The following is a 6,426-nucleotide window of genomic DNA, read 5'->3' as shown; positions in this document are numbered from 1 at the left end:
CTTGAAAAATATACCAGGTGGTATGTGTGCCCAGGATCCTGAGAGGAGGAGTGAACAAAAGGAAAATGTGCCTTTACCAGGCCTCACAGGGGCACTTTCTCTCTCCCTTGCACACACACACATGCGTACACACACACACACACGCGTACACACACACACACCCCACTGGCATGATAAAAAAGAAAGAAAGGAAGAAAGGAAGAAAGGAAGAAAGGAAGAAAGGAAGAAAGGAAGAAAGGAAGAAAGGAAGAAAGGAAGAAAGGAAGAAAGGAAGAAAGGAAGAAAGGAAGAAAGGAAGAAAGGAAGAAAGGAAGAAAGGAAGAAAGAAAGAAAGAACTTAGAAAATACCCGTTTTCCAGGCTTGGGTGAAGCTTAGATGAGGTTATTGATAAATTTAAGAACTAAATCATGCCCATACCCAGAGACGTTCCTCTTAGTCTCCATTTGATCACTTCTGTTAGGTGTTTTTGTTTTGTTTTTGTCAGAGTTAGTTAGCATCATGGTTTGCCACAAGGGGGCAATACTAAATGAAAACAAACATCTACGTGTAAAAAATGTTTTTCTTAAATTAAATCAGCTAACCCCTCTCTCTCCCTTCTCTCATAACTAATCGATGAGAGTTTTATGCTTAGATTTTTATTCTTTTCCTATACTATTCAGAAATCTGTAGTCATAATAAAATGTTAGCTTTGGAAGGGACTTTGAGTCCTATTTTCATATTGAACAAATTCCACCCTTGGTAGTTATTTCTGTCCCCTTGGTGGGTGGTCTTGACTTGCTGCTCCCAGAGCCCCTCTAGTGAGCTAAGCTCTAGGGTGTGTTAACGCTGCACTTTTCTGCCTCAGACAGTGTCCCTTAATTACACTAACTTTACCTCCAACTCGGCATGGACGCTAAATATATCCACATTTCTTCTAGAGAGAAAATGTCTGAATTGTATAGGCTCAGATCTTAGACTTACATTCCTTCCTTATGCCCAAAATTGCGCAGTGCGTTTCCTTCCTCTGTGGAATCTGCCTAGTGCCCATCTCTTCCTCATTCTTACATGTACCTACCTCCTGCAATCACTGTCTCACAACGCTCAACCATTTATCTTTTTTGTCTTCCCACCATAGCTCTTTGGCTCATTTATGGGTTAAAGAGCATTGGAATAGGGACCAGCAGTTAGCGTAATGGCTATGTGCCTAACTCCCATGTAGTCCACCGCGGTTCGAGTCCTAGACCTGGTGGCTTATACTCACAGCGGGCACGTGTTGCATGCGTGCCCAAGATCCCGAGAGGAGAATGGAGGAGAAGGGATTGCAGGAGAAGGGATTGCGGCATGACCATGCCCCCTGGGGGGTGATTTCTCGCTTTCTGTTCCTCTGTCTCCCTCTGTCTCCCTGGCAAGCACACTCGCCTGGTAGCAAAAACCTCTCAAAAAAAAAAAAAAAGAAAGAAAAAAGAGCACTTGGAATAGACAGACTCCTACAGCGTGATCTATATTCTGTACTCTTCCTGTGAAAGATTCCCATTTCTTACCCCTGGACAAAGCTAAGTTTCTTTTTCAACCCCAGCTACACTTAAAAGAGAGCAGGGGTAGGGAACCAGCAGTTAGCGTAATGGCTATGTCGCTGGACTCCCACGTAGTCGACTGCGGTTCGTGTCCCGGACCTGGTGGCTTAAAACTCACGCCGGGCGCGTGTGCGTGTGTGCCCAAGATCCCGAGAGGAGAATGGAGGAGAAGGGATTGCGGCGTGACCATTCCCCCTGGGGGGTGATTTCTCGCTTTCTGTCTCTATGTCTCTCTCTGTCTGTCTGGCGAGCACATGCGCCCTACAGTGAAAATCTCTCCAAAAAAAAAAAAAAGAGAGAGAGAGAGAGCAGGGGTAGTCGTATCTATTTGAAAGGGTCTCTGCAATTTGCAAGAGCGTTTTTTAGTGACCGAAGACTATGTTACCAAGTTACATAGGATAGGCCACTGTTACTAATGACAGGTATGCTTGCTCATCAGAGTGAGGTGTCATAGGCCAAAGAAATTTATGAGAAATAGTAATGCTAAAAGCATGTTCAAAAACAAATACTTTTAATGAGGCAGAAAAAATAATACCTGCTAGAGAAGGGCTTAATCTAAATTTCTTTACTTCTGTTGGAGGAAGAAGGTATTAGAAACTCTGTTGATTCAAAACTTTATTTACTGGGGCAGCAGGTAGTGTGGTGGCTAAGATGGTGGACTCCCACATGGCCAACCACAGTTCAAGTCCTGAACCTGGCAGTTTGCTTTCTTACTTTCCTCTCTGTCTGGTCAAATTTTAAAATAATAGTAATAAATAAAATTAAATAAACAATTATTTAAAAAACTTTATGTATGCTTAAATGATTTTTTAAAAACTCTGATTCTTATGTCTTCTCTGCTTATTTTATAAATAATTGAATCTTTGAAATCATATAAGATAGGAACCAGCAGTTAGCATAATGGCTATGTTGCTGAACTCCCATGTAGTCGACTGCAGTTCAAGTCCTGGACCCGGTGGCTTAAATTCATGCCAGGCGTGTATGCATGCGTGTTCAAGATCCCGAGAGGAGAATGAAGGAGAAGGAATTGCGGTGTGGCCATCCCCCCAGGGGGTGATTTCTTGCTTTCTGTCTCTCTCTGTCTCTCTCTCTCTTTCTGGTGAGCACACGTACCCTATAGCAAAAAAAAAAAAAAAAAAAAAAGAAAAAAAGAAATCAAAAAAGATAGACATGAGAGGACAAATATTGCATAATTTCATTTATATGTGGTACCTAAACTGTCACATCCATAGAAACAGAAAATAGGATGGTGGTTACGAGGGCCTGGAAGAAAATGGGTACAGGGTTTCAGTACTGGAAGATGAAAAAGTGATCGATGGAAGTGATGAGTGCATAGCAATGTGATTTAATGCCATTGAACTGTACATCTTAAATATGCTTAAAATGTTAAATTTAGGGGCCAGCAGGTGGTGTGGTGGTTAAGGTGCTGGCCTCCCACATGGTTGACTACAGTTTGCCTTCCAGATCTGGCAGGTTGAAAATCATATGGGGCACCTCTGCATACATACCCAAAATCCTAAGAGGAGAATGGAAAATAAGGGGTTGGAGTGTGGCCATCCCTCTTGCAGGGTGATTTTTCACTTTCTTTCTCTCTCTTACACTCTCTCTCTTTCTCTCTGTCTATCACCGGTGAGCACATGTGCCCTATGACAAAAACTTAAAGAAAGTTAATTTTTATGTTCTGTATATTTAACCACAATAAAATATGTTAGAAATGAATAATATGTTTTGTTTATTTGGGCTCCAAATTACTTGTTGTAGATGTGATGTAAGGTTGAACTAGAATATTACAAAATGTGCAGTCAAGGAACGCACATTGAGAAAAGATAACAAATAGGTTGGAATGCAAGTGGCAACAAAAGCATTGCATTCTCACTGCAGGAAGGTCTGAAGAATCCCTGGAGTCTTTTAGTGTACTTACGGTCTGTTTAGTCATCTTTTACCAGACTTGGACTTAGCCTCAGAATATCTGCATCTGGGAGGCCTAAATTTTCATAATGAATTGGAAAAGGATTATAACTTGACAGTCACACTCACTGAGTACATATTATATCTCAGGATTAGGTGCTAGACATGATCTAGGTCAAGAAAATAGTTTGAGGCGGATTTACAAATACCATGTATTATTAGTTTACTATGCTTGACTACCTATTTGCTCTTATAGATAAACAAAGCTCCACATATTCGTCTTTCAAAATTTGGACAACAGACAGAGGCATGTCTCTGTGCCAGCAACCTTGCCAGGGTGGGTGTTAGCCAGTAATATTTGTGAAGCTCATCAGGCAGTTGACAGTGCTCCATATTGTGAAGTGGAAATATTTTTGGAAAGGCTATTTTTCAATCCATTAAACGTCCTATGAATACAAGCTCTTAGGTATAGATAATCTTTTATTTAGAAAGCCTATTCTCTTGGAAAAAGCATGGTTCAATTATTATAGTGGGAAAAATAATACATGAAAACAACAGTTCAAAACAGACAGTACATGCACCTCAAAGGGGAAAAAAAAAACAAAAAACTTCTGGTGTTTCTCGAGTAGCTAGGTTAATGTGGCATAAGAGAAAGCCTGACTAGCAGGTATAATTAAAGTATGAATCACAGGCCAAGCCATGAGTAACCCTGAGAGCACCTACAAGAAAAAGTCCAGTAAACTTTAGGTTCTAATGGGTGAAGGATGGGAGGAAAAAAATCCTAATGCCATGCATATGCATAGTGGGCCTGCTTGGAAACATATTGATAATGCCATCAATGCTTTATTGGAACAGCATCTGTGTGAGGCTCTGCACCATAGTATATTCTACCTCATGTTTTCGGGTGCTCACTCTCTCTGTATTTTCCTTTCTGCTGTAGGTCAAGCACAATGCTTTGCTTTATTTATCTTTCTCTATAAACCACCTCTCCACCCAGATCCTAATAATGTAGACAGTAGGCACAAAACATACAATTACATACATGAATGGGTAAATGATAACTCCTCTCAGAATCTAGCATAAATCTGTCTTGTCATGTAAGGCTTTTAAAGAAAACCGAATATCGACGCCCAACATGTTAAATGCTACTTATCAAAGAATGCTGATGCATTTCTAAAGGATTAATCACAGGACTTGAAGTTGATGAAAAACAGGAAGAGAGTGTTATATTTTATCATGCTTTATATCTTAGTAGTTGGCATTAAATTTAGTTCCTTGGAATAGTAACATGGCAAAAGTTGGAAGGATATCATTCGTTTGGCTTTTTTTTTTTTTTTTTTTTTTGTCTTTCAGGTTGTGTGATGAAAAATCACTTGATGAAAAAAAAAATACTGTTGTTTATGTCATTCTATTAATTGACAAATAGCATTATTGTCTCCACATGTCCCTCTCCCAATCGAGGAGTATTAGACTGATAGACATTGTTGGATATTGGAGTTAGAATGACTTTAGTGGTGATTGGCTATTTTGCCAGTACGTTGATTAATGACGAAAATACAGATGGAAGGTTTCTAAATCCCATTCCCCCACTCATGAGAATGTAAATCAAGCCATGAAACATACTGTTTACATGATCTTATCTGTCTTAATTTAAGGTTTATGTGCTATTTTATAGTTCATGTATACTTAAACAAAAAAAAATTGAAACTAAAAATCTTAACAGTCCTTGAAACTTAATTGGGAAAAATGAAAAGCACTTTAATGGAATTTTTCCCATGATCTGTAGAGGAGTGTTTTTAACAGATGGTTCAAATGGACAAAGCAATGAAAACATAGAAATTAAAAGCAGATTCTTAAGAAAAATAACTAAATTCTCAGAAACCCTATAGATGGCAGGATGAGATGTAAAGCAGCAGATTATTTCGCAGCCTAGGTTTCAAGAGGATGGAAATTTATTAGGTGAGCTTACCAAAGGAGGATAACTACCTCTTGGTAAGAACTAACTATTTATTTGAAACTCCAGCCCACTGCAACAATTGGAAAATCTCCTTGCTTGTAGGACAATTCTATCGACAACCCACACCGAATACTAAGATCCTGACACAGCTATTCTTCAAGAAGTTGGAGCACTACAGGGTGAAGTGCGTACTTAGGTTAGAAGATGATCTAAAATCTCTCCATCTCAGCAGCTAAGGACAACACACACACACACACACTCCCAGGTGGGAGGAGGAAAAGGAGGTGGGACAGAAACTGAAAAACTTTTCATCCTGGAAAGTAAACACATCTAGGTGGGAACATGTGAACTAAAATCTAAGCTAATTCTAGAGAGGAATGTCTTCACCAGGCTTCAAAACAATCAGACTTCACAGAAACTTAAAGTTGGTTTCTCTCCCAGAGGATTCTAAGGAGTGGAAGGGGGAAAGGAGTGGTAGGGAGTTCTGTCAGGAGTTGGAGATCCTTTTGTGGCTGGCAGGACCCCGACGCGTGTCACCTAGGCTAGTCAGAGCCCGGCGCCCAGGAGGGGACAGGGTTAACACCCGGATCCCAGGCAGGAGCGCAGCGCCGCGGCCGCCGCGCAGGGAGCCCGGGAGCGAAGTGCGGCGGAGGGTGGGGGCCGGAGGGTAAACGGGCGGAGGGGCGGGGGGGGGCGGGGGGGGGGGGGGCCGGCGCCGCCACAGAAACTTTCCTGCTCCGGCCGCGGCCTGGAGCTTGGCCACCCGCGTCCTTAGAGCGACGATGCTCCCCGACGACAACGACCGGAGCGGACCCGCGCCTCAGCCCGCCGCCCCTGCCTGCGCTCCCCTCGCGCCGCTGGAGGAAGCCTGAACCCTGCGCAGGCGGCGCGGTGCGCGGGGCCCGTTTCCCTGGCGCAGTCCCCCCGCGTCCCCACGCGCTCCCGGAGATTGCAGGTTCCCAGCGCCGGCCGCGGTTGCCGGCTGGGCCCGCCGTGGCCCGCGGCTG

At 42.6% G+C, this 6,426-nt stretch overlaps 1 protein-coding gene across 1 annotated transcript in view; it reads left to right on the top strand.

The window, feature by feature from the left end:
* Window positions 1-6,131: 6,131 nt before the first annotated feature.
* ARHGAP42 (Rho GTPase activating protein 42) overlaps window positions 6,132-6,426 on the top strand; it is a gene marked incomplete at its 5' end in the record, with an annotated part of 308,666 nt that continues 308,371 nt past the window's right edge. The window contains 1 exon segment of the mRNA XM_006150099.3: window positions 6,132-6,404.

Source organism: Tupaia chinensis, unplaced genomic scaffold (genome assembly GCF_000334495.1).
Source record: "Tupaia chinensis unplaced genomic scaffold, TupChi_1.0 Scaffold000276_2, whole genome shotgun sequence".
Taxonomy (NCBI): Eukaryota; Metazoa; Chordata; class Mammalia; order Scandentia; family Tupaiidae; genus Tupaia; species Tupaia belangeri.
Note: the sequence above shows the minus strand (reverse complement) of the source record. Positions and strands in the feature narration are given on the sequence as shown.